The 24,445-nt window shown below is 43.4% G+C and overlaps 1 protein-coding gene and 44 non-coding genes across 45 annotated transcripts in view; 44 read left to right on the plus strand and 1 right to left on the minus strand.

The window, feature by feature from the left end:
- LOC149063392 (vesicle-associated membrane protein 3-like) overlaps positions 1-24,445 on the minus strand; it is a 211,252-nt gene that overhangs the window by 54,030 nt on the left and 132,777 nt on the right. The window lies entirely within an intron of this gene.
- Positions 142-214, plus strand: TRNAR-CCU (transfer RNA arginine (anticodon CCU)). Its single transcript has one exon. It is a non-coding gene; the product is annotated as a tRNA-Arg (tRNA).
- TRNAR-CCU (transfer RNA arginine (anticodon CCU)) lies at positions 304-376 on the plus strand. Its single transcript has one exon. It is a non-coding gene; the product is annotated as a tRNA-Arg (tRNA).
- On the plus strand, positions 611-683 carry TRNAR-CCU (transfer RNA arginine (anticodon CCU)). Its single transcript has one exon. It is a non-coding gene; the product is annotated as a tRNA-Arg (tRNA).
- On the plus strand, positions 1,090-1,162 carry TRNAR-CCU (transfer RNA arginine (anticodon CCU)). The gene has a single exon. It is a non-coding gene; the product is annotated as a tRNA-Arg (tRNA).
- On the plus strand, positions 2,161-2,233 carry TRNAR-CCU (transfer RNA arginine (anticodon CCU)). Its single transcript has one exon. It is a non-coding gene; the product is annotated as a tRNA-Arg (tRNA).
- TRNAR-CCU (transfer RNA arginine (anticodon CCU)) lies at positions 2,478-2,550 on the plus strand. Its single transcript has one exon. It is a non-coding gene; the product is annotated as a tRNA-Arg (tRNA).
- On the plus strand, positions 2,948-3,020 carry TRNAR-CCU (transfer RNA arginine (anticodon CCU)). The gene has a single exon. It is a non-coding gene; the product is annotated as a tRNA-Arg (tRNA).
- On the plus strand, positions 3,264-3,336 carry TRNAR-CCU (transfer RNA arginine (anticodon CCU)). Its single transcript has one exon. It is a non-coding gene; the product is annotated as a tRNA-Arg (tRNA).
- On the plus strand, positions 4,181-4,253 carry TRNAR-CCU (transfer RNA arginine (anticodon CCU)). The gene has a single exon. It is a non-coding gene; the product is annotated as a tRNA-Arg (tRNA).
- On the plus strand, positions 4,334-4,406 carry TRNAR-CCU (transfer RNA arginine (anticodon CCU)). The gene has a single exon. It is a non-coding gene; the product is annotated as a tRNA-Arg (tRNA).
- Positions 4,497-4,569, plus strand: TRNAR-CCU (transfer RNA arginine (anticodon CCU)). The gene has a single exon. It is a non-coding gene; the product is annotated as a tRNA-Arg (tRNA).
- On the plus strand, positions 4,659-4,731 carry TRNAR-CCU (transfer RNA arginine (anticodon CCU)). The gene has a single exon. It is a non-coding gene; the product is annotated as a tRNA-Arg (tRNA).
- On the plus strand, positions 4,966-5,038 carry TRNAR-CCU (transfer RNA arginine (anticodon CCU)). The gene has a single exon. It is a non-coding gene; the product is annotated as a tRNA-Arg (tRNA).
- TRNAR-CCU (transfer RNA arginine (anticodon CCU)) lies at positions 5,292-5,364 on the plus strand. Its single transcript has one exon. It is a non-coding gene; the product is annotated as a tRNA-Arg (tRNA).
- On the plus strand, positions 5,771-5,843 carry TRNAR-CCU (transfer RNA arginine (anticodon CCU)). Its single transcript has one exon. It is a non-coding gene; the product is annotated as a tRNA-Arg (tRNA).
- Positions 6,871-6,943, plus strand: TRNAR-CCU (transfer RNA arginine (anticodon CCU)). Its single transcript has one exon. It is a non-coding gene; the product is annotated as a tRNA-Arg (tRNA).
- TRNAR-CCU (transfer RNA arginine (anticodon CCU)) lies at positions 7,360-7,432 on the plus strand. The gene has a single exon. It is a non-coding gene; the product is annotated as a tRNA-Arg (tRNA).
- Positions 7,676-7,748, plus strand: TRNAR-CCU (transfer RNA arginine (anticodon CCU)). Its single transcript has one exon. It is a non-coding gene; the product is annotated as a tRNA-Arg (tRNA).
- On the plus strand, positions 7,982-8,054 carry TRNAR-CCU (transfer RNA arginine (anticodon CCU)). The gene has a single exon. It is a non-coding gene; the product is annotated as a tRNA-Arg (tRNA).
- On the plus strand, positions 8,767-8,839 carry TRNAR-CCU (transfer RNA arginine (anticodon CCU)). The gene has a single exon. It is a non-coding gene; the product is annotated as a tRNA-Arg (tRNA).
- TRNAR-CCU (transfer RNA arginine (anticodon CCU)) lies at positions 9,065-9,137 on the plus strand. Its single transcript has one exon. It is a non-coding gene; the product is annotated as a tRNA-Arg (tRNA).
- Positions 9,554-9,626, plus strand: TRNAR-CCU (transfer RNA arginine (anticodon CCU)). Its single transcript has one exon. It is a non-coding gene; the product is annotated as a tRNA-Arg (tRNA).
- On the plus strand, positions 10,033-10,105 carry TRNAR-CCU (transfer RNA arginine (anticodon CCU)). Its single transcript has one exon. It is a non-coding gene; the product is annotated as a tRNA-Arg (tRNA).
- On the plus strand, positions 10,522-10,594 carry TRNAR-CCU (transfer RNA arginine (anticodon CCU)). Its single transcript has one exon. It is a non-coding gene; the product is annotated as a tRNA-Arg (tRNA).
- On the plus strand, positions 10,838-10,910 carry TRNAR-CCU (transfer RNA arginine (anticodon CCU)). Its single transcript has one exon. It is a non-coding gene; the product is annotated as a tRNA-Arg (tRNA).
- TRNAR-CCU (transfer RNA arginine (anticodon CCU)) lies at positions 11,136-11,208 on the plus strand. Its single transcript has one exon. It is a non-coding gene; the product is annotated as a tRNA-Arg (tRNA).
- Positions 11,625-11,697, plus strand: TRNAR-CCU (transfer RNA arginine (anticodon CCU)). The gene has a single exon. It is a non-coding gene; the product is annotated as a tRNA-Arg (tRNA).
- TRNAR-CCU (transfer RNA arginine (anticodon CCU)) lies at positions 12,104-12,176 on the plus strand. The gene has a single exon. It is a non-coding gene; the product is annotated as a tRNA-Arg (tRNA).
- Positions 12,593-12,665, plus strand: TRNAR-CCU (transfer RNA arginine (anticodon CCU)). Its single transcript has one exon. It is a non-coding gene; the product is annotated as a tRNA-Arg (tRNA).
- Positions 12,909-12,981, plus strand: TRNAR-CCU (transfer RNA arginine (anticodon CCU)). The gene has a single exon. It is a non-coding gene; the product is annotated as a tRNA-Arg (tRNA).
- TRNAR-CCU (transfer RNA arginine (anticodon CCU)) lies at positions 13,521-13,593 on the plus strand. The gene has a single exon. It is a non-coding gene; the product is annotated as a tRNA-Arg (tRNA).
- On the plus strand, positions 14,316-14,388 carry TRNAR-CCU (transfer RNA arginine (anticodon CCU)). Its single transcript has one exon. It is a non-coding gene; the product is annotated as a tRNA-Arg (tRNA).
- On the plus strand, positions 14,805-14,877 carry TRNAR-CCU (transfer RNA arginine (anticodon CCU)). The gene has a single exon. It is a non-coding gene; the product is annotated as a tRNA-Arg (tRNA).
- On the plus strand, positions 15,121-15,193 carry TRNAR-CCU (transfer RNA arginine (anticodon CCU)). Its single transcript has one exon. It is a non-coding gene; the product is annotated as a tRNA-Arg (tRNA).
- TRNAR-CCU (transfer RNA arginine (anticodon CCU)) lies at positions 16,528-16,600 on the plus strand. Its single transcript has one exon. It is a non-coding gene; the product is annotated as a tRNA-Arg (tRNA).
- On the plus strand, positions 17,323-17,395 carry TRNAR-CCU (transfer RNA arginine (anticodon CCU)). The gene has a single exon. It is a non-coding gene; the product is annotated as a tRNA-Arg (tRNA).
- TRNAR-CCU (transfer RNA arginine (anticodon CCU)) lies at positions 18,598-18,670 on the plus strand. The gene has a single exon. It is a non-coding gene; the product is annotated as a tRNA-Arg (tRNA).
- Positions 19,064-19,136, plus strand: TRNAR-CCU (transfer RNA arginine (anticodon CCU)). The gene has a single exon. It is a non-coding gene; the product is annotated as a tRNA-Arg (tRNA).
- Positions 19,839-19,911, plus strand: TRNAR-CCU (transfer RNA arginine (anticodon CCU)). The gene has a single exon. It is a non-coding gene; the product is annotated as a tRNA-Arg (tRNA).
- On the plus strand, positions 20,311-20,383 carry TRNAR-CCU (transfer RNA arginine (anticodon CCU)). The gene has a single exon. It is a non-coding gene; the product is annotated as a tRNA-Arg (tRNA).
- On the plus strand, positions 20,618-20,690 carry TRNAR-CCU (transfer RNA arginine (anticodon CCU)). Its single transcript has one exon. It is a non-coding gene; the product is annotated as a tRNA-Arg (tRNA).
- On the plus strand, positions 21,094-21,166 carry TRNAR-CCU (transfer RNA arginine (anticodon CCU)). The gene has a single exon. It is a non-coding gene; the product is annotated as a tRNA-Arg (tRNA).
- TRNAR-CCU (transfer RNA arginine (anticodon CCU)) lies at positions 22,685-22,757 on the plus strand. The gene has a single exon. It is a non-coding gene; the product is annotated as a tRNA-Arg (tRNA).
- On the plus strand, positions 23,317-23,389 carry TRNAR-CCU (transfer RNA arginine (anticodon CCU)). The gene has a single exon. It is a non-coding gene; the product is annotated as a tRNA-Arg (tRNA).

The raw sequence follows: 24,445 nt of genomic DNA on the forward strand, positions 1-24,445 counted from the left end.
GGCATCGATCTCCTAAACCGAGGATTGCGGGTTCGAGTCCCGCCGAGGGAAAGCTGGGAAGCCATTCTGATTATTTTGATGAATATGCATTAGGATAAAAGGATTGCTTAAAGATGAAAAAATGTTTTTTATTTGCAGGCAGCCCTCGTGGCCTAACGGATAAGGCATCGGTCTCCTAAACCGGAGATTGCGGGTTCGAGTCCCGCCGAGGGTTAACTGGGAAGCCATTCTGATTATTTTGATCAATTTGCATTAGGAAAAAGGATTGCTTAAAGATGAAAAAATGTTTTTTATTTGCAGGCAGCCCTCGTGGCCTAACGGATAAGGCATCGGTCTCCTAAAGCGGGGATTGCGGGTTCGAGTCCCGCCGAGGGTAAGCTGGGAAGCCATTTTGATCAATTTGTATTAGGACAAAAGGATTGCTAAAAGATGAAAAAATGTTTTAAATTTTAAGGCAGCCCTCGTGAGCTAACGGATAAGGCATCGGTCTCCTAAACCGGAGATTGCGGGTTCGATGGTTAGCTTGGAAGCCATTCTGATTTTTTTGGTGGATTTGCATTAGGACAAAAGAATTGCTCAAAGATGAAAAAATTGTTTAAATTCGTAGGCCGCCCTCGTGGCCTAACGGATAAGGCATCGGTCTCCTAAACCGGGGATTGCGGGTTCGAGTCCCGCCGAGGGTAAGCTGGGAAGCCAATCTGATTATTTTGATCAATTTGCATTAGGAAAAAAGGAATGCTTAAAGATGAAAAAATATTTTAAACTAGAAGGCCACCCTCGTGGCCTAACGGATGAGGCATCGGTCTCCTAAACCGGGGATTGCGGGTTTGAGTCCCGCCGAGGGTAAGCTGGGAAGCCAATCTGATTCTTTTGATCAATTTGCATTAGGAAAAAAGGATTGCTTAAAGATGAAGAAATGTTTTAAATTTGAAGGCAGCCCTCGTGGCCTAACAGATAAGGCATCGGTCTCCTAAACCGGGGATTGCGGGTTCGAGGGTAAGCTGGGATGACATTCTGATTATTTTGATCAATTTGCATTAGGACAAAAGGATTGCTTAAAGATGAAAAAATGTTTTAAATTTGAAGGCAGCCCTCGTGGCCTAACGGATAAGGCATCGGTCTCCTAAAGCGGGGATTGCGGGTTCGAGTCCCGCCGAGGGTAAGCTGGGAAGCCATTTTGAACAATTTGCATTAGGACAAAAGGATTGCTGAAAGATGAAAAAATGTTTTAAATTTGAAGGCAGCCCTCGTGAACTAACGGATAAGGCATCGGTCTCCTAAACCGGAGATTGCGGGTTCGATGGTTAGCTGGGAAGCCATTCTGATTTTTTTGGTCAATTTGCATTAGGACAAAAAATTGCTCAAAGATGAAAAAATTGTTTAAATTCGTAGGCCGCCCTCGTGGCCTAATGGATAAGGCATCGGTCTCCTAAACCGGGGATTGAGGGGCCGAGGGTAAGCTGGGAAGCCAATCTGATCAATTTGCATTAGGAAAAAAGGATTGCTTAAAGTTGAAAAAATGTTTTAAATTTGAAGGCAGCCCTCGTGGCCTAACAGATAAGGCATCGGTCTCCTAAACCGGGGATTGCGGGTTCGAGGGTAAGCTGGGAAGCCATTCTCATTATTTTGATCAATTTGCATTAGGAAAAAAGAATTGCTTAAAGATGAAATAATGTTTATATTCGAAGGCCGCCCTCGTGGCCTAACGGATAAGGCATCGATCTCCTAAACCGAGGATTGCGGGTTCGAGACCCGCCGAGGGAAAGCTGGGAAGCCATTCTGATTATTTGGATCAATATGCATTAGGATAATAGGATTTCTTAAAGATGAAAAAATGTTTTAAATTTGAAGGCAGCCCTCGTGAACTAACGGATAAGGCATCGGTCTCCTAAACCGGAGATTGCGGGTTCGAGTCCCGCCGAGGGTAAGCTGGGAAGCCAATCTGATCAATTTGCATTAGGAAAAAAGGATTGTTTAAAGTTGAAAAAATGTTTTAAATTTGAAGGCAGCCCTCGTGGCCTAACAGATAAGGCATCGGTCTCCTAAACCGGGGATTGCGTATTCGAGGGTAAGCTGGGAAGCCATTCTCATTATTTTGATCAATTTGCATTAGGAAAAAAGAATTGCTTAAAGATGAAATAATGTTTATATTCGGAAGCCGCCCTCGTGGCCTAACGGATAAGGCATCGATCTCCTAAACCGAGGATTGCGGGTTCGAGTCCCGCCGAGGGAAAGCTGGGAAGCCATTCTGATTATTTTGATGAATATGCATTAGGATAAAAGGATTGCTTAAAGATGAAAAAATGTTTTTTATTTGCAGGCAGCCCTCGTGGCCTAACGGATAAGGCATCGGTCTCCTAAAGCGGGGATTGCGGGTTCGAGTCCCAGCGAGGGTAAGCTGGGAAGCCAATTTGATCAATTTGTATTAGGACAAAAGGATTGCTAAAAGATGAAAAAATGTTTTAAATTTTAAGGCAGCCCTCGTGGCCTAACGGATAAGGCATCGTTCTCCTAAAGCGGGGATTGCGGGTTCGAGTCCCGCCGAGGGTAAGCTGGGAAGCCATTTTGATCAATTTGCATTAGGACAAAAGGATTACTTAAAGATGAAAAAATGTTTTAAATTTAAAGGCAGCCCTCGTGAGCTAACGGATAAGGCATCGGTCTCCTAAACCGGAGATTGCGGGTTTGAGGGTAAGCTGGGAAGCCATTCTTATTATTTTGATCAATTTGCATTAGGAAAAAAGAATTGCTTAAATATGAAAAAATGTTTTAAATTTGAACGCCGCCCTCGTGAGCTAACGGATTAGGCATCGGTCTCCTAAACCGGGGATTGCGGGTTCGAGTCCCGCCGAGGGTAAGCTGGGAAGCCATTCTGATTATTTTGATCAATTTGCATTAGGAAAAAAGAATTGCTTAAATATGAAAAAATGTTTTAAATTTGAACGCCGCCCTCGTGGCCTAACGGATAAGGCATCGGTCTCCTAAACCGGGGATTGCGGGTTCGAGTCCCGCCGAGGGTAAGCTGGGAAGCCAATTTGATTATTTTGATCAATTTGTATTAGGAAAAAAGGATTGCTTAAAGATGAAGAAATGTTTTAAATTTGAAGGCAGCCCTCGTGGCCTAACAGATAAGGCATCGGTCTCCTAAACCGGGGATTGCGGGTTCGAGGGTAAGCTGGGATGACATTCTGATTATTTTGATCAATTTGCATTAGGACAAAAGGATTGCTTAAAGATGAAAAAATGTTTTAAATTTGAAGGCAGCCCTCGTGGCCTAACGGATAAGGCATCGGTCTCCTAAAGCGGGGATTGCGGGTTCGAGTCCCGCCGAGGGTAAGCTGGGAAGCCATTTTGAACAATTTGCATTAGGACAAAAGGATTGCTGAAAGATGAAAAAATGTTTTAAATTTGAAGGCAGCCCTCGTGAACTAACGGATAAGGCATCGGTCTCCTAAACCGGAGATTGCGGGTTCGATGGTTAGCTGGGAAGCCATTCTGATTTTTTTGGTCAATTTGCATTAGGACAAAAAATTGCTCAAAGATGAAAAAATTGTTTAAATTCGTAGGCCGCCCTCGTGGCCTAATGGATAAGGCATCGGTCTCCTAAACCGGGGATTGAGGGGCCGAGGGTAAGCTGGGAAGCCAATCTGATCAATTTGCATTAGGAAAAAAGGATTGCTTAAAGTTGAAAAAATGTTTTAAATTTGAAGGCAGCCCTCGTGGCCTAACAGATAAGGCATCGGTCTCCTAAACCGGGGATTGCGGGTTCGAGGGTAAGCTGGGAAGCCATTCTCATTATTTTGATCAATTTGCATTAGGAAAAAAGAATTGCTTAAAGATGAAATAATGTTTATATTCGAAGGCCGCCCTCGCGGCCTAACGGATAAGGCATCGATCTCCTAAACCGAGGATTGCGGGTTCGAGTCCCGCCGAGGGAAAGCTGGGAAGCCATTCTGATTATTTTGATCAATATGCATTAGGATAATAGGATTTCTTAAAGATGAAAAAATGTTTTAAATTTGAAGGCAGCCCTCGTGAACTAACGGATAAGGCATCGGTCTCCTAAACCGGAGATTGCGGGTTCGATGGTTAGCTGGGAAGCCATTCTGATTTTTTTGGTCAATTTGCATTAGCACAAAAAATTGCTCAAAGATGAAAAAATTGTTTAAATTCGTAGGCCGCCCTCGTGGCCTAATGGATAAGGCATCGGTCTCCTAAACCGGGGATTGAGGGTTCGAGTCCCGCCGAGGGTAAGCTGGGAAGCCAATCTGATCAATTTGCATTAGGAAAAAAGGATTGCTTAAAGATGAAATAATGTTTATATTCGGAAGCCGCCCTCGTGGCCTAACGGATAAGGCATCGATCTCCTAAACCGAGGATTGCGGGTTCGAGTCCCGCCGAGGGAAAGCTGGGAAGCCATTCTGATTATTTTGATGAATATGCATTAGGATAAAAGGATTGCTTAAAGATGAAAAAATGTTTTTTATTTGCAGGCAGCCCTCGTGGCCTAACGGATAAGGCATCGGTCTCCTAAACCGGAGATTGCGGGTTCGAGTCCCGCCGAGGGTTAACTGGGAAGCCATTCTGATTATTTTGATCAATTTGCATTAGGAAAAAGGATTGCTTAAAGATGAAAAAATGTTTTTTATTTGCAGGCAGCCCTCGTGGCCTAACGGATAAGGCATCGGTCTCCTAAAGCGGGGATTGCGGGTTCGAGTCCCGCCGAGGGTAAGCTGGGAAGCCATTTTGATCAATTTGTATTAGGACAAAAGGATTGCTAAAAGATGAAAAAATGTTTTAAATTTTAAGGCAGCCCTCGTGAGCTAACGGATAAGGCATCGGTCTCCTAAACCGGAGATTGCGGGTTCGATGGTTAGCTTGGAAGCCATTCTGATTTTTTTGGTGGATTTGCATTAGGACAAAAGAATTGCTCAAAGATGAAATAATTGTTTAAATTCGTAGGCCGCCCTCGTGGCCTAACGGATAAGGCATCGGTCTCCTAAACCGGGGATTGCGGGTTCGAGTCCCGCCGAGGGTAAGCTGGGAAGCCAATCTGATTATTTTGATCAATTTGCATTAGGAAAAAAGGAATGCTTAAAGATGAAAAAATATTTTAAACTAGAAGGCCACCCTCGTGGCCTAACGGATGAGGCATCGGTCTCCTAAACCGGGGATTGCGGGTTTGAGTCCCGCCGAGGGTAAGCTGGAAAGCCAATCTGATTCTTTTGATCAATTTGCATTAGGAAAAAAGGATTGCTTAAAGATGAAAAAATGTTTTAAATTTGAAGGCAGCCCTCGTGGCCTAACGGATAAGGCATCGGTCTCCTAAACCGGGGATTGCGGGTTCGAGTCCCGCCGAGGGTAAACTGGGAAGCCGTTCTGATTATTTTGATCAATTTGCATTAGGACAAAAGGATTGCATAAAGATGAAAAAATGTTTTAAATTTGAAGGCAGCCCTCGTTAGCTAACGGATAAGGTATCGGTCTCCTAAACCGGAAATTGCGGGTTCGAGTGCTGCCGAGGGTTATCTGGGAAGCCATTCTGATTATTTTGATCAATTTGCATTAGGAAAAAAGGATTGCTTAAAGATGAAAAAATGTTTTAAATTTGACGGCAGCCCTCGTGGCCTAACGGATAAGGCATCGGTCTCCTAAACCGGGGATTGCGGGTTCGAGGATAAGTTGGGATGCCATTCTGATTATTTTAATCAATTTGCATTAGGACAAAAGGCTTGCTTAAAGATGAAAAAATGTTTTAAATTAAAAGGCCGCCCTCGTGGCCTAACGGATAAAGCATCGGTCTCCTAAACCGGGGATTGCGGGTTCGAGTCCCGCCGAGGGTACGCTGGGAAGCCATTCTGATTATTTTGATCAATTTGCATTAGGACAAAAGGATTGCTTAAAGATGAAAAATCGTTTTAAATTTGAAGGCAGCCATCGTGAGCTAACGGATAAGGCATCGGTCTCCTAAACCGGAGATTGCGGGTTCGAGGGTAAGCTGGGAAGCCATTCTGATTTTTTTGGTCAATTTGGATTAGGACAAAAGAATTGCTCAAAGATGAAAAAATTGTTTAAATTCGAAAGCCGCCCTCGTGGTCTAACGGATAAGGCATCGGTCTCCTTAAACTGGGTTTGCGGGTTCGAGGGTAAGCTGGGAAGCCATTCTGATTATTTTCATCAATTTGCATTAGGAAAAAAGAATTGCTTAAAGATGAAATAATGTTTATATTCGAAGGCAGCCCTCGTGAGCTAACGGATAAGGTATCGGTCTCCTTAACCGGAGATTGCGGGTTCGAGTGCTGCCGAGGGTTATCTGGGAAGCCATTCTGACTATTTTGATCAATTTGCATTAGGAAAAAAGGATTGCTTAAAGATGAAAAAATGTTTTAAATTTGACGGCAGCCCTCGTGGCCTAACGGATAAGGCATCGGTCTCCTAAACCGGGGATTGCGGGTTCGAGGATAAGTTGGGATGTCATTCTGATTATTTTAATCAATTTGCATTAGGACAAAAGGATTGCTTAAAGATGAAAAAATGTTTTAAATTAAAAGGCAGCACTCGTGGCCTAACGGATAAGGCATCGGTCTCCTAAACCGGGGATTGCGGGTTCGAGTCCCGCCGAGGGAAAGCTGGGAAGCCATTCTGATTATTTTGATCAATATGCATTAGGATAATAGGATTTCTTAAAGATGAAAAAATGTTTTAAATTTGAAGGCAGCCCTCGTGAGTTAACGGATAAGGCATCGGTCTCCTAAGCCGGAGATTGCGGGTTCGAGGGTAAGCTGGGAAGCCATTCTTATCATTTTGATAAATTTGCATTAGGAAAAAAGAATTGCATAAATATGAAAAAATGTTTTAGATTTGAACGCCGCCCTCGTGGCCTAACGGATAAGGCATCGGTCTCCTAAACCGGGAATTGCGGGTTCGAGTCCCGCCGAGGGTAAGATGGGAAGCCATTCTGATTATTTTGATCAATTTGCATTAGGACAAAAGGATTGCTTAAAGATGAAAAAATGTTTTAAATTTGAAGGCAGCCCTCGTGAGCTAACGGATTAGGCATCGGTCTCCTAAACCGGAGATTGCGGGTTCGAGTCCCGCCGAGGGTAAGCTGGGAAGCCATTATGATTATTTAGATCAATTTGCATAAGGAAAATAAAATTGCTCAAAGATGAAAAAATTGTTTAAAGTCGAAGGCCGCCATCGTGGCCTAACGAATAAGGCATCGGTCTCCTAAACCGGGGATTGCGGGTTCGAGTCCCGAAGAGGGTAAGCCGGGAAGCCATTCTGATTATTTTGATCAATTTGCATTAGGAAAAAAGGAATGCTTAAAGATGAAAAAATATTTTAAACTATAAGGCCGCCCTCGTGGCCTAACGGATAAGGCATCGGTCTCCTAAACCGGGGATTGCGGGTTCGAGTCCCGCCGAGGGTAAGCTGGGAAGCCAATTTGATTATTTTGATCAATTTGTATTAGGAAAAAAGGATTGCTTAAAGATGAAGAAATGTTTTAAATTTGAAGGCAGCCCTCGTGGCCTAACAGATAAGGCATCGGTCTCCTAAACCGGGGATTGCGGGTTCGAGGGTAAGCTGGGATGACATTCTGATTATTTTGATCAATTTGCATTAGGACAAAAGGATTGCTTAAAGATGAAAAAATGTTTTGAATTTAAAGGCAGCCCTCGTGGCCTAACGGATAAGGCATCGGTCTCCTAAAGCGGGGATTGCGGGTTCGAGTCCCGCCGAGGGTAACCTGGGAAGCCATTTTGATCAATTTGCATTAGGACAAAAGGATTGCTGAAAGATGAAAAAATGTTTCAAATTTGAAGGCAGCCCTCGTGAACTAACGGATAAGGCATCGGTCTCCTAAACCGGAGATTGCGGGTTCGATGGTTAGCTGGGAAGCCATTCTGATTTTTTTGGTCAATTTGCATTAGCACAAAAAATTGCTCAAAGATGAAAAAATTGTTTAAATTCGTAGGCCGCCCTCGTGGCCTAGTGGATAAGGCATCGGTCTCCTAAACCGGGGATTTAGGGTTCGAGTCCCGCCGAGGGTAAGCTGGGAAGCCAATCTGATCAATTTGCATTAGGAGAAAAGGATTGCTTAAAGTTGAAAAAATGTTTTAAATTTGAAGGCAGCCCTCGTGGCCTAACAGATAAGCCATCGGTCTCCTAAACCGGGGATTGCGGGTTCGAGGGTAAGCTGGGAAGCCATTCTCATTATTTTGATCAATTTGCATTAGGAAAAAAGAATTGCTTAAAGATGAAATAATGTTTATATTCGGAAGCCGCCCTCGTGGCCTAACGGATAAGGCATCGATCTCCTAAACCGAGGATTGCGGGTTCGGGTCCCGCCGAGGGATAGCTGGGAAGCCATTCTGATTATTTTGATCAATATGCATTAGGATAAAAGGATTGCTTAAAGATGAAAAAATGTTTTAAATTTGAAGGCAGCCCTCGTGAGTTAACGGATAAGGCATCGGTCTCCTAAACCGGAGATTGCGGGTTCGAGGGTAAGCTGGGAAGCCATTCTGATTTTTTTTAAAAATTTGCATTAGGACAAAAGAATTGCTCAAAGATGAAAAAATTGTTTAAATTCGAAGGCCGCCCTCATTGCCTAACGGATAAGGCATCGATCTCCTAAACCATAGAATGCGGGTTCGAGTCCCGCCGAGGGTTAACTGGGAAGCCATTCTGATTATTTTGATCAATTTGCATTAGGAAAAAAGGATTGCTTAAAGATGAAAAAATGTTTTTTATTTGCAGGCAGCCCTCGTGGCCTAACGGATAAGGCATCGGTCTCCTAAAGCGGGGATTGCGGGTTCGAGTCCCGCCGAGGGTAAGCTGGGAAGCCATTTTGATCAATTTGTATTAGGACAAAAGGATTGCGAAAAAATGTTTTAAATTTTAAGCAGCCCTCGTGAGCTAACGGATAAGGCATCGGTCTCCTAAACCGGAGATTGCGGGTTCGATGGTTAGCTTGGAAGCCATTCTGATTTTTTTGGTGGATTTGCATTAGGACATAAGAATTGCTCAAAGATGAAAAAATTGTTTAAATTCGTAAGCCGCCCTCGTGGCCTAACGGATAAGGCATCGGTCTCCTAAACCGGGGATTGCGGGTTCGAGTCCCGCCGAGGGTAAGCTGGGAAACCAATCTGATTATTTTGATCAATTTGCATTAGGAAAAAAGGAATGCTTAAAGATGAAAAAATGTTTTAAACTAGAAGGCCACCCTCGTGGCCTAACGGATGAGGCATCGGTCTCCTAAACCGGGGATTGCGGGTTTGAGTCCCGCCGAGGGTAAGCTGGGAAGCCAATCTGATTTTTTTGGTCAATTTGCATTAGGACAAAAGAATTGCTCAAAGATGAAAAAATTGTTTAAATTCGAAGGCAGCCCTCGTGAGCTAACGGATAAGGCATCGGTTTCCTAAACCGAGGATTGCGGGTTCGAGTCCCGTCGAGGGTAAACTGGGAAGCCATTCTGATTATTTTGATCAATTTGCATTAGGAAAAAAGGATTGCTTAAAGATGAAAAAATGTTTTAAAATTGAAGGCAGCCCTCGTGGCCTAACGGATAAGGCATCGGTCTCCTAAACCGGGGATTGCGGGTTCGAGTCCCGCCGAGGGTAAACTGGGAAGCCATTCTGATTATTTTGATCAATTTGCATTAGGACAAAAGGATTGCATAAAGATGAAAAAATGTTTTAAATTTGAAGGCAGCCCTCGTGAGCTAACGGATAAGGCATCGGTCTCCTAAACCGGGGATTGCGGGTTCGAGTCCCGCCGAGGGAAAGCTGGGAAGCCATTCTGATTATTTTGATCAATATGCATTAGGATAATAGGATTTCTTAAAGATGAAAAAATGTTTTAAATTTGAAGGCAGCCCTCGTGAGTTAACGGATAAGGCATCGGTCTCCTAAACCGGAGATTGCGGGTTCGAGGGTAAGCTGGGAAGCCATTCTTATCATTTTGATAAATTTGCATTAGGAAAAAAGAATTGCATAAATATGAAAAAATGTTTTAAATTTGAACGCCGCCCTCGTGGCCTAACGGATAAGGCATCGGTCTCCTAAACCGGGAATTGCGGGTTCGAGTCCCGCCGAGGGTAAGATGGGAAGCCATTCTGATTATTTTGATCAATTTGCATTAGGACAAAAGGATTGCTTAAAGATGAAAAAATGTTTTAAATTTGAAGGCAGCCCTCGTGAGCTAACGGATTAGGCATCGGTCTCCTAAACCGGAGATTGCGGGTTCGAGTCCCGCCGAGGGTAAGCTGGGAAGCCATTCTGATTATTTTGATCAATTTGCATAAGGAAAATAAAATTGCTCAAAGATGAAAAAATTGTTTAAATACGAAGGCCGCCATCGTGGCCTAACGGATAAGGCATCGGTCTCCTAAACCGGGGATTGCGGGTTCGAGTCCCGAAGAGGGTAAGCTGGGAAGCCATTCTTATCATTTTGAAAAATTTGCATTAGGAAAAAAGAATTGCATAAATATGAAAAAATGTTTTAAATTTGAACGCCGCCCTCGTGGCCTAACGGATAAGGCATCGGTCTCCTAAACCGGGAATTGCGGGTTCGAGTCCCGCCGAGGGTAAGATGGGAAGCCAATTTGATTATTTTGATCAATTTGTATTAGGAAAAAAGGATTGCTTAAAGATGAAGAAATGTTTTAAATTTGAAGGCAGCCCTCGTGGCCTAACAGATAAGGCATCGGTCTCCTAAACCGGGGATTGCGGGTTCGAGGGTAAGCTGGGATGACATTCTGATTATTTTGATCAATTTGCATTAGGACAAAAGGATTGCTTAAAGATGAAAAAATGTTTTGAATTTGAAGGTAGCCCTCGTGGCCTAACGGATAAGGCATCGGTCTCCTAAAGCGGGGATTGCGGGTTCGAGTCCCGCCGAGGGTAAGCTGGGAAGCCATTTTGATCAATTTGTATTAGGACAAAAGGATTGCGAAAAAATGTTTTAAATTTTAAGCAGCCCTCGTGAGCTAACGGATAAGGCATCGGTCTCCTAAACCGGAGATTGCGGGTTCGATGGTTAGCTTGGAAGCCATTCTGATTTTTTTGGTGGATTTGCATTAGGACATAAGAATTGCTCAAAGATGAAAAAATTGTTTAAATTCGTAAGCCGCCCTCGTGGCCTAACGGATAAGGCATCGGTCTCCTAAACCGGGGATTGCGGGTTCGAGTCCCGCCGAGGGTAAGCTGGGAAACCAATCTGATTATTTTGATCAATTTGCATTAGGAAAAAAGGAATGCTTAAAGATGAAAAAATGTTTTAAACTAGAAGGCCACCCTCGTGGCCTAACGGATGAGGCATCGGTCTCCTAAACCGGGGATTGCGGGTTTGAGTCCCGCCGAGGGTAAGCTGGGAAGCCAATCTGATTTTTTTGGTCAATTTGCATTAGGACAAAAGAATTGCTCAAAGATGAAAAAATTGTTTAAATTCGAAGGCAGCCCTCGTGAGCTAACGGATAAGGCATCGGTTTCCTAAACCGAGGATTGCGGGTTCGAGTCCCGTCGAGGGTAAACTGGGAAGCCATTCTGATTATTTTGATCAATTTGCATTAGGAAAAAAGGATTGCTTAAAGATGAAAAAATGTTTTAAAATTGAAGGCAGCCCTCGTGGCCTAACGGATAAGGCATCGGTCTCCTAAACCGGGGATTGCGGGTTCGAGTCCCGCCGAGGGTAAACTGGGAAGCCATTCTGATTATTTTGATCAATTTGCATTAGGACAAAAGGATTGCATAAAGATGAAAAAATGTTTTAAATTTGAAGGCAGCCCTCGTGAGCTAACGGATAAGGCATCGGTCTCCTAAACCGGGGATTGCGGGTTCGAGTCCCGCCGAGGGAAAGCTGGGAAGCCATTCTGATTATTTTGATCAATATGCATTAGGATAATAGGATTTCTTAAAGATGAAAAAATGTTTTAAATTTGAAGGCAGCCCTCGTGAGTTAACGGATAAGGCATCGGTCTCCTAAACCGGAGATTGCGGGTTCGAGGGTAAGCTGGGAAGCCATTCTTATCATTTTGATAAATTTGCATTAGGAAAAAAGAATTGCATAAATATGAAAAAATGTTTTAAATTTGAACGCCGCCCTCGTGGCCTAACGGATAAGGCATCGGTCTCCTAAACCGGGAATTGCGGGTTCGAGTCCCGCCGAGGGTAAGATGGGAAGCCATTCTGATTATTTTGATCAATTTGCATTAGGACAAAAGGATTGCTTAAAGATGAAAAAATGTTTTAAATTTGAAGGCAGCCCTCGTGAGCTAACGGATTAGGCATCGGTCTCCTAAACCGGAGATTGCGGGTTCGAGTCCCGCCGAGGGTAAGCTGGGAAGCCATTCTGATTATTTTGATCAATTTGCATAAGGAAAATAAAATTGCTCAAAGATGAAAAAATTGTTTAAATACGAAGGCCGCCATCGTGGCCTAACGGATAAGGCATCGGTCTCCTAAACCGGGGATTGCGGGTTCGAGTCCCGAAGAGGGTAAGCTGGGAAGCCATTCTTATCATTTTGAAAAATTTGCATTAGGAAAAAAGAATTGCATAAATATGAAAAAATGTTTTAAATTTGAACGCCGCCCTCGTGGCCTAACGGATAAGGCATCGGTCTCCTAAACCGGGAATTGCGGGTTCGAGTCCCGCCGAGGGTAAGATGGGAAGCCAATTTGATTATTTTGATCAATTTGTATTAGGAAAAAAGGATTGCTTAAAGATGAAGAAATGTTTTAAATTTGAAGGCAGCCCTCGTGGCCTAACAGATAAGGCATCGGTCTCCTAAACCGGGGATTGCGGGTTCGAGGGTAAGCTGGGATGACATTCTGATTATTTTGATCAATTTGCATTAGGACAAAAGGATTGCTTAAAGATGAAAAAATGTTTTGAATTTGAAGGTAGCCCTCGTGGCCTAACGGATAAGGCATCGGTCTCCTAAAGCGGGGATTGCGGGTTCGAGTCCCGCCGAGGGTAACCTGGGAAGCCAATTTGATCAATTTGCATTAGGACGAAAGGATTGCTGAAAGATGAAAAAATGTTTCAAATTTGAAGGCAGCCCTCGTGAACTAACGGATAAGGCATCGGTCTCCTAAACCGGAGATTGCGGGTTCGATGGTTAGCTGGGAAGCCATTCTGATTTTTTTGGTCAATTTGCATTAGCACAAAAAATTGCTCAAAGATGAAAAAATTGTTTAAATTCGTAGGCCGCCCTCGTGGCCTAATGGATAAGGCATCGGTCTCCTAAACCGGGGATTTAGGGTTCGAGTCCCGCCGAGGGTAAGCTGGGTAGCCAATCTGATCAATTTGCATTAGGAGAAAAGGATTGCTTAAAGTTGAAAAAATGTTTTAAATTTGAAGGCAGCCCTCGTGGCCTAACAGATAAGGCATCGGTCTCCTAAACCGGGGATTGCGGGTTCGAGGGTAAGCTGGGAAGCCATTCTCATTATTTTGATCAATTTGCATTAGGAAAAAAGAATTGCTTAAAGATGAAATAATGTTTATATTCGGAAGCCGCCCTCGTGGCCTAACGGATAAGGCATCGATCTCCTAAACCGAGGATTGCGGGTTCGAGTCCCGCCGAGGGAAAGCTGGGAAGCCATTCTGATTATTTTGATCAATATGCATTAGGATAAAAGGATTGCTTAAAGATGAAAAAATGTTTTAAATTTGAAGGCAGCCCTCGTGAGTTAACGGATAAGGCATCGGTCTCCTAAACCGGAGATTGCGGGTTCGAGGGTAAGCTGGGAAGCCATTCAGATTTTTTTTAAAAATTTGCATTAGGACAAAAGAATTGCTCAAAGATGAAAAAATTGTTTAAATTCGAAGGCCGCCCTCATTGCCTAACGGATAAGGCATCGGTCTCCTAAACCGGAGATTGCGGGTTCGATGGTTAGCTTGGAAGCCATTCTGATTTTTTTGGTGGATTTGCATTAGGACAAAAGAATTGCTCAAAGATGAAAAAATTGTTTAAATTCGTAGGCCGCCCTCGTGGCCTAACGGATGAGGCATCGGTCTCCTAAACCGGGGATTGCGGGTTTGAGTCCCGCCGAGGGTAAGCTGGGAAGCCAATCTGATTTTTTTGGTGAATTTGCATTAGGACAAAAGAATTGCTCAAAGATGAAAAAATTGTTTAAATTCGAAGGCAGCCCTCGTGAGCTAACGGATAAGGCATCGGTTTCCTAAACCGAGGATTGCGGGTTCGAGTCCCGTCGAGGGTAAACTGGGAAGCCATTCTGATTATTTTGATCAATTTCCATTAGGAAAAAAGGATTGCTTAAAGATGAAAAAATGTTTTAAATTTTAAGGCAGCCCTCGTGGCCTAACGGATAAGGCATCGGTCTCCTAAACCGGGGATTGCGGGTTCGAGTCCCGCCGAGGGTAAACTGGGAAGCCATTCTGATTATTTTGATCAATTTGCATTAGGACAAAAGGATTGCATAAAGATGAAAAAATGTTTTAAATTTGAAGGCAGCCCTCGTGAGCTAACGGATAAGGTATCGGTCTCCTAAACCGGAGATTGCGGGTTCGAGTGCTGCCGAGGGTTAACTGGGAAGCCATTCTGATTATTTTGATCAATTTGCATAAGGAAAATAAAATTGCTCAAAGATGAAAAAATTGTTTAAATACGAAGGCCGCCATCGTGGCCTAACGGATAAGGCATCGGTCTCCTAAACCGGGGATTGCGGGTTCGAGTCCCGAAGAGGGTAAGCTGGGAAGCCATTCTTATCATTTTGATAAATTTGCATTAGGAAAAAAGAATTGCATAAATATGAAAAAATGTTTTAAATTTGAACGCCGCCCTCGTGGCCTAACGGATAAGGCATCGGTCTCCTAAACCGGGAATTGCGGGTTCGAGTCCCGCCGAGGGTAAGATGGGAAGCCAATTTGATTATTTTGATCAATTTGTATTAGGAAAAAAGGATTGCTTAAAGATGAAGAAATGTTTTAAATTTGAAGGCAGCCCTCGTGGCCTAACAGATAAGGCATCGGTCTCCTAAACCGGGGATTGCGGGTTCGAGGGTAAGCTGGGATGACATTCTGATTATTTTGATCAATTTGCATTAGGACAAAAGGATTGCTTAAAGATGAAAAAATGTTTTGAATTTGAAGGCAGCCCTCGTGGCCTAACGGATAAGGCATCGGTCTCCTAAAGCGGGGATTGCGGGTTCGAGTCCCGCCGAGGGTAACCTGGGAAGCCAATTTGATCAATTTGCATTAGGACAAAAGGATTGCTGAAAGATGAAAAAATGTTTCAAATTTGAAGGCAGCCCTCGTGAACTAACGGATAAGGCATCGGTCTCCTAAACCGGAGATTGCGGGTTCGATGGTTAGCTGGGAAGCCATTCTGATTTTTTTGGTCAATTTGCATTAGCACAAAAAATTGCTCAAAGATGAAAAAATTGTTTAAATTCGTAGGCCGCCCTCGTGGCCTAATGGATAAGGCATCGGTCTCCTAAACCGGGGATTTAGGGTTCGAGTCCGGCCGAGGGTAAGCTGGGTAGCCAATCTGATCAATTTGCATTAGGAGAAAAGGATTGCTTAAAGTTGAAAAAATGTTTTAAATTTGAAGGCAGCCCTCGTGGCCCAACAGATAAGGCATCGGTCTCCTAAACCGGGGATTGCGGGTTCGAGGGTAAGCTGGGAAGCCATTCTCATTATTTTGATCAATTTGCATTAGGAAAAAAGAATTGCTTAAAGATGAAATAATGTTTATATTCGGAAGCCGCCCTCGTGGCCTAACGGATAAGGCATCGATCTCCTAAACCGAGGATTGCGGGTTCGTGTCCCGCCGAGGGAAAGCTGGGAAGCCATTCTGATTATTTTGATCAATATGCATTAGGATAAAAGGATTGCTTAAAGATGAAAAAATGTTTTAAACTTGAAGGCAGCCCTCGTGAGTTAACGGATAAGGCATCGGTCTCCTAAACCGGAGATTGCGGGTTCGAGGGTAAGCTGGGAAGCCATTCAGATTTTTTTTAAAAATTTGCATTAGGACAAAAGAATTGCTCAAAGATGAAAAAATTGTTTAAATTCGAAGGCCGCCCTCATTGCCTAACGGATAAGGCATCGGTCTCCTAAACCGGAGATTGCGGGTTCGATGGTTAGCTTGGAAGCCATTCTGATTTTTTTGTTGGAATTGCATTAGGACAAAAGTATTGCTCAAAGATGAAAAAATTGTTTAAATTCGTAGGCCGCCCTCGTGGCCTAACGGATGAGGCATCGGTCTCCTAAACCGGGGATTGCGGGTTTGAGTCCCGCCGAGGGTAAGCTGGGAAGCCAATCTGATTTTTTTGGTGAATTTGCATTAGGACAAAAGAATTGCTCAAAGATGAAAAAATTGTTTAAATTCGAAGGCAGCCCTCGTGAGCTAACGGATAAGGCATCGGTTTCCTAAACCGAGGATTGCGGGTTCGAGTCCCGTCGAGGGTAAACTGGGAAGCCATTCTGATTATTTTGATCAATTTCCATTAGGAAAAAAGGATTGCTTAAAGATGAAAAAATGTTTTAAATTTGAAGGCAGCCCTCGTGGCCTAACGGATAAGGCATCGGTCTCCTAAACCGGGGATTGCGGGTTCGAGTCCCGCCGAGGGTAAACTGGGAAGCCATTCTGATTATTTTGATCAATTTGCATTAGGACAAAAGGATTGCATAAAGATGAAAAAATGTTTTAAATTTGAAGGCAGCCCTCGTGAGCTAACGGATAAGGTATCGGTCTCCTAAACCGGAGATTGCGGGTTCGAGTGCTGCCGAGGGTTAACTGGGAAGCCATTCTGATTATTTTGATCAATTTGCATTAGGAAAAAAGGATTGCTTAAAGATGAAAAAATGTTTTAAATTTGAAGGCAGCCCTCGTGGCCTAACGGATAAGGCATCGGTCTCCTAAACCGGGGATTGCGGGTTCGAGGATAAGTTGGGATGCCATTCTGATTATTTTAATCAATTTGCATTAGGACAAAAGGATTGCTTAAAGATGAAAAAATGTTTTAAATTAAAAGGCCGCCCTCGTGGCCTAACGGATAAAGCATCGGTCTCCTAAAACGGGGATTGCGGGTTCGAGTCCCGCCGAGGGTACGCTGGGAAGCCATTCTGATTATTTTGATCAATTTGCATTAGGACAAAAGGATTGCTTAAAGATGAAAAATAGTTTTAAATTTGAAGGCAGCCATCGTGAGCTAACGGATAAGGCATCGGTCTCCTAAACCGGGGATTGCGGGTTCGAGGGTAAGCTGGGAAGCCATTCTGATTATTTTAATCAATTTGCATTAGGACAAAAGGATTGCTCAAAGATGAAAAAATTGTTTAAATTCATAGGCCGCCCTCGTGGCCTAACGGATAAGGCATCGGTCTCCTAAACCTGGGATTGCGGGTTCGAGTCCCGCCGAGGGTAAGCTGGGAAGATATTCTAATTATTTTGATCAATTTGCATTAGGACAAAAAGATTGCTTAAAGATGAAAAAATGTTTTAAATTTGAAGGCAGCCCTCGTGGCCTAACGGATAAGGCATCGGTCTCCTAAACCGGGGATTGCGGGTCCGAGGGTAAGCTGGGAAGCCATTCTGATTATTTTGATCAATTTGCATTAGAAAAAAAGGAATGCTTAAAGTTGAAAAAATGTTTTTAAATTTGAAGGCAGCCCTCGTGGCCTAACGGATAAGGCATCGGTCTCCTAAACCGGGGATTGCGAGATCGAGTCCCGCCGAGGGAAAGCTGGGAAGATATTCTAATTATTTTGATCAATTTGCATTAGGACAAAAAGATTGCTTAAAGATGAAAAAATGTTTTAAATTTGAAGGCAGCCCTCGTGAGCTAACGGATAAGGCATCGGTCTCTTAAACCGGAGATTTCGGGTTCGAGTCCCGTCGAGGGTAAACTGGGAAGCCATTCTGATTATTTTGATCAATTTGCATCAGGAAAAAAGGATTGCATAAAGATGAAAAAATGTTTTAAATTTGAAGGCAGCCCTCGTGAGCTAACGGATAAGGCATCGGTCTCCTAAACCGGGGATTGCGGGTTCGAGTCCCGCCGAGGGAAAGCTGGGAAGCCATTCTGATTATTTTGATCAATATGCATTAGGATAATAGGATTTCTTAAAGATGAAAAAATGTTTTAAATTTGAAGGCAGCCCTCGTGAGTTAACGGATAAGGCATCGGTCTCCTAAACCGGAGATTGCGGGTTCGAGGGTAAGCTGGGAAGCCATTCTTATCATTTTGATAAATTTGCATTAGGAAAAAAGAATTGCATAAATATGAAAAAATGTTTTAAATTTGAACGCCGCCCTCGTGGCCTAACGGATAAGGCATCGGTCTCCTAAACCGGGAATTGCGGGTTCGAGTCCCACCGAGGGTAAGATGGGAAGCCATTCTGATTATTTTGATCAATTTGCATTAGGACAAAAGGATTGCTTAAAGATGAAAAAATGTTTTAAATTTGAAGGCAGCCCTCGTGAGTTAACGGATAAGGCATCGGTCTCCTAAACCGGAGATTGCGGGTTCGAGGGTAAGCTGGGAAGCCATTCTTATCATTTTGATAAATTTGCATTAGGAAAAAAGAATTGCATAAATATGAAAAAATGTTTTAAATTTGAACGCCGCCCTCGTGGCCTAACGGATAAGGCATCGGTCTCCTAAACCGGGAATTGCGGGTTCGAGTCCCGCCGAGGGTAAGATGGGAAGCCAATTTGATTATTTTGATCAATTTGTATTAGGAAAAAAGGATTGCTTAAAGATGAAGAAATGTTTTAAATTTGAAGGCAGCCCTCGTGGCCTAACAGATAAGGCATCGGTCTCCTAAACCGGGGATTGCGGGTTCGATGGTTAGCTGGGAAGCCATTTGATTTTTTTGGTCAATTTGCATTAGCACAAAAAATTGCTCAAAGATGAAAAAATTGTTTAAATTCGTAGGCCGCCCTCGTGGCCTAATGGATAAGGCATCGGTCTCCTAAACCGGGGATTGCGTATTCGAGGGTAAGCTGGGAAGCCATTTTCATTATTTTGATCAATTTGCATTAGGAAAAAAGAATTGCTTAAAGATGAAATAATGTTTATATTCGGAAGCCGCCCTCGTGGCCTAACGGATAAGGCATCGGTCTCCTAAACCGAGGATTGCGGGTTCGAGTCCCGCCGAGGGAAAGCTGGGAAGCCGTTCTGATTATTTTGATCAATATGCATTAGGATAAAAGGATTGCTTAAAGATGAAAAAATGTTTTAAATTTGAAGGCAGCCCTCGTGAGTTAACGGATAAGGCATCGGTCTCCTAAAGCGGGGATTGCGGGTTCGAGTCCCGCCGAGGGTAACCTGGGAAGCCATTTTGATCAATTTGCATTAGGACAAAAGGATTGCTGAAAGATGAAAAAATGTTTCAAATTTGAAGGCAGCCCTCGTGAACTAACGGATAAGGCATCGGTCTCCTAAACCGGAGATTGCGGGTTCGATGGTTAGCTGGGAAGCCATTCTGATTTTATTGGTCAATTTGCATTAGCACAAAAAATTGCTCAAAGATGAAAAAATTGTTTAAATTCGTAGGCCGCCCTCGTGGCCTAATGGATAAGGCATCGGTCTCCTAAACCGGGGATTTAGGGTTCGAGTCCCGCCGAGGGTAAGCTGGGTAGCCAATCTGATCAATTTGCATTAGGAGAAAAGGATTTCTTAAAGTTGAAAAAATGTTTTAAATTTGAAGGCAGCCCTCGTGGCCTAACAGATAAGGCATCGGTCTCCTAAACCGGGGATTGCGGGTTCGAGGGTAAGCTGGGAAGCCATTCTCATTATTTTGATCAATTTGCATTAGGAAAAAAGAATTGCTTAAAGATGAAATAATGTTTATATTCGGAAGCCGCCCTCGTGGCCTAACGGATAAGGCATCGATCTCCTAAACCGAGGATTGCGGGTTCGAGTCCCGCCGAGGGAAAGCTGGGAAGCCATTCTGATTATTTTGATCAATATGCATTAGGATAAAAGGATTGCTTAAAGATGAAAATATGTTTTAAATTTGAAGGCAGCCCTCGTGAGTTAACGGATCGGTCTCCTAAACCGGAGATTGCGGGTTCGAGGGTAAGCTGGGAAGCCATTCTGATTTTTTTTAAAAATTTGCATTAGGACAAAAGAATTGCTCAAAGATGAAAAAATTGTTTAAATTCGAAGGCCGCCCTCATTGCCTAACGGATAAGGCATCGATCTCCTAAACCGGAGAATGCGGGTTCGAGTCCCGCCGAGGGTTAACTGGGAAGCCATTCTGATTATTTTGATCAATTTGCATTAGGAAAAAAGGATTGCTTAAAGATGAAAAAATGTTTTTTATTTGCAGGCAGCCCTCGTGGCCTAACGGATAAGGCATCGGTCTCCTAAAGCGGGGATTGCGGGTTCGAGTCCCGCCGAGGGTAAGCTGGGAAGCCATTTTGATCAATTTGTATTAGGACAAAAGGATTGCTAAAAGATGAAAAAATGTTTTAAATTTTAAGGCAGCTCTCGTGAGCTAACGGATAAGGCATCGGTCTCCTAAACCGGAGATTGCGGGTTCGATGGTTAGCTTGGAAGCCATTCTGATTTTTTTGGTGGATTTGCATTAGGACAAAAGAATTGCTCAAAGATGAAAAAATTGTTTAAATTCGTAGGCCGCCCTCGTGGCCTAACGGATAAGGCATCGGTCTCCTAAACCGGGGATTGCGGGTTCGAGTCCCGCCGAGGGTAAGCTGGGAAGCCAATCTGATTATTTTGATCAATTTGCATTAGGAAAAAAGGAATGCTTAAAGATGAAAAAATGTTTTAAACTAGAAGGCCACCCTTGTGGCCTAACGGATGAGGCATCGGTCTCCTAAACCGGGGATTGCGGGTTTGAGTCCCGCCGAGGGTAAGCTGGGAAGCCAATCTGATTTTTTTGGTCAATTTGCATTAGCTCAAAGATGAAAAAATTGTTTAAATTCGAAGGCAGCCCTCGTGAGCTAACGGATAAGGCATCGGTTTCCTAAACCGAGGATTGCGGGTTCGAGTCCCGTCGAGGGTAAACTGGGAAGCCATTCTGATTATTTTGATCAATTTGCATTAGGAAAAAAGGATTGCTTAAAGATGAAAAAATGTTTTAAATTTGAAGGCAGCCCTCGTGGCCTAACGGATAAGGCATCGGTCTCCTAAACCGGGGATTGCGGGTTCGAGTCCCGCCGAGGGTAAACTGGGAAGCCATTCTGATTATTTTGATCAATTTGCATTAGGACAAAAGGATTGCATAAAGATGAAAAAATGTTTTAAATTTGAAGGCAGCCCTCGTGAGCTAACGGATAAGGTATCGGTCTCCTAAACCGGAGATTGCGGGTTCGAGTGCTGCCGAGGGTTAACTGGGAAGCCATTCTGATTATTTTGTTCAATTTGCATTAGGAAAAAAGGATTGCTTAAAGATGAAAAAATGTTTTAAATTTGAAGGCAGCCCTCGTGGCCTAACGGATAAGGCATCGGTCTCCTAAACCGGGGATTGCGGGTTCGAGGATAAGTTGGGATGCCATTCTGATTATTTTAATCAATTTGCATTAGGACAAAAGGATTGCTTAAAGATGAAAAAATGTTTTAAATTAAAAGGCCGCCCTCGTGGCCTAACGGATAAAGCATCGGTCTCCTAAAACGGGGATTGCGGGTTCGAGTCCCGCCGAGGGTACGCTGGGAAGCCATTCTGATTATTTTGATCAATTTGCATTAGGACAAAAGGATTGCTTAAAGATGAAAAATCGTTTTAAATTTGAAGGCAGCCATCGTGAGCTAACGGATAAGGCATCGGTCTCCTAAACCGGGGATTGCGGGTTCGAGGGTAAGCTGGGAAGCCATTCTGATTATTTTAATCAATTTGCATTAGGACAAAAGTATTGCTCAAAGATGAAAAAATTGTTTAAATTCATAGGCCGCCCTCGTGGCCTAACGGATAAGGCATCGGTCTCCTAAACCGGGGATTGCGAGATCGAGTCCCGCCGAGGGAAAGCTGGGAAGATATTCTAATTATTTTGATCAATTTGCATTAGGACAAAAAGATTGCTTAAAGATGAAAAAATGTTTTAAATTTGAAGGCAGCCCTCGTGAGCTAACGGATAAGGCATCGGTCTCCTAAACCGGAGATTTCGGGTTCGAGGGTAAGCTGGGAAGCCATTCTGATTTTTTTTGGTCAATTTGCATTAGGACAAAAGAATTGCTCAAAGATGAAAAAATTGTTTAAATTCGAAGGCAGCCCTCGTGAGCTAACGGATAAGACATCGGTTTCCTAAACCGAGGATTGCGGGTTCGAGTCCCGTCGAGGGTAAACTGGGAAGCCATTCTGATTATTTTGATCAATTTGCATTAGGAAAAAAGGATTGCTTAAAGATGAAAAAATGTTTTAAATTTGAAGGCAGCCCTCGTGAGCTAACGGATAAGGTATCGGTCTCCTAAACCGGAGATTGCGGGTTCGAGGGCTGCCGAGGGTTAACTGGGAAGCCATTCTGATTATTTTGATCAATTTGCATTAGGAAAAAAGGATTGCTTAAAGATGAAAAAATGTTTTAAATTTGAAGGCAGCCCTCGTGGCCTAACGGATAAGGCATCGGTCTCCTAAACCGGGGATTGCGGGTTCGAGGATAAGTTGGGATGCCATTCTGATTATTTTAATCAATTTGCATTAGGACAAAAGGATTGCTTAAAGATGAAAAAATGTTTTAAATTAAAGGGCCGCCCTCGTGGCCTAACGGATAAGGAATCGGTCTCCTAAACCGGTGATTGCGGGTTCGAGTCCCGCCGAGGGTAAGCTGGGAAGCCATTCTAATTATTTTGATCAATTTGCATTAGGACAAAAGGATTGCTTAAAGATGAAAAAATGTTTTAAATTTGAAGGCAGCCCTCGTGAGCTAACGGATAAGGCATCGGTCTCCTAAACCGGAGATTGCGGGTTCGAGGGTAAGCTGGGAAGCCATTCTGATTTTTTTGGTCAATTTGCATTAGGACAAAAGAATTGCTCAAAGATGAAAAAATTGTTTAAACTCGGAGGCCGCCCTCGTGGCCTAACGGATAAGGCATCGGTCTCCTAAACCGGGGATTGCGGGTTCGAGGGTAAGCTGGGAAGCCATTCTGATTATTTTGATCAATTTGCATTAGAAAAAAAGGAATGCTTAGAGTTGAAAAAATGTTTTAAATTTGAAGGCAACTCTCGTGGCCTAACAGATAAGGCATCGGTCTCCTAAACCGGGGATTGCGGGTTCGAGTCCCGCCGAGGGTGAGTTGGGAAGCCATTCTGATTATTTTGATCAATTTGCATTAGGACAAAAGGATTGCTTAAAGATGAAAAAATGTTTTAAATTCGAACGCCGCCCTCGTGGCCTAACGGATAAGGCATCGGTCTCCTAAACCGGGGATTGCGGGTTCGAGTCCCGCCGAGGGTAAGTTGGGAAGCCATTCTGATTATTTTGATCAATTTGCATTAGGACAAAAGAATTGCTCAAAGATGAAAAAATTGTTTAAATTCGAAGGCCGCCCTCGTGGCCTAACGGATAACCCATCGGTCTCCTAAACCGGAGATTGCGGGTCCGAGGGTAAGCTGGGAAGCCATTCTGATTATTTTGATCAATTTGCATTAGAAAAAAAGGAATGCTTAAAGTTGAAAAAATGTTTTAAATTTGAAGGCAGCCCTCGTGGCCTAACAGATAAGGCATCGGTCTCCTAAACCGGGGATTGCGGGTTCGAGGGTAAGCTGGGAAGCCATTCTGATTATTTTGATCAATTTGCATTAGGAAAAAAGAATTGCTTAAAGATGAAAAAATGTATTAAATTTCTAGGCAGCCCTCGTGGCCTAACGGATAAGGCATCGGTCTCCTAAACCTGCGATTGCGGGTTCGATGGTTAGCTGGGAAACCATTCTGATTTTTTTTGGTCAATTTGCATTAGGACAAAACAATTGCTCAAAGATGAAAAAATTGTTTAAATTCGAAGGCCGCTCTCGTGGCCTAACGGATAACCCATCGGTCTCCTAAACCGGAGATTGCGGGTCCGAGGGTAAGCTGGGAAGCCATTCTGATTATTTTGATCAATTTGCATTAGAAAAAAAGGAATGCTTAAAGTTGAAAAAATGTTTTAAATTTGAAGGCAGCCCTCGTGGCCTAACAGATAAGGCATCGGTCTCCTAAACCGGGGATTGCGGGTTCGAGGGTAAGCTGGGAAGCCATTCTGATTATTTTGATCAATTTGCATTAGGAAAAAAGGATTGCTTAAAGATGAAAAAATGTTTTAAATTAAAAGGCAGCCCTCGTGGCCTCACGGATAAGGCATCGGTCTCCTAAACCGGGGATTGCGGGTTTGAGTCCCGCCGAGGATAAGCTGGGATGTCATTCTGATTAATTTAATCAATTTGCATTAGGACAAAAGGATTGCTTAAAGATGAAAAATGTTTTAAATTCGAACGCCGCCCTCGTGGCCTAACAGATAAGGCATCGGTCTCCTAA

Source organism: Pholcus phalangioides, unplaced genomic scaffold (genome assembly GCF_987345545.1).
Source record: "Pholcus phalangioides strain wild (caught in Gottingen) unplaced genomic scaffold, Ppha-v1.0 ptg000172l_1, whole genome shotgun sequence".
NCBI lineage: Eukaryota > Metazoa > Arthropoda > Arachnida > Araneae > Pholcidae > Pholcus > Pholcus phalangioides.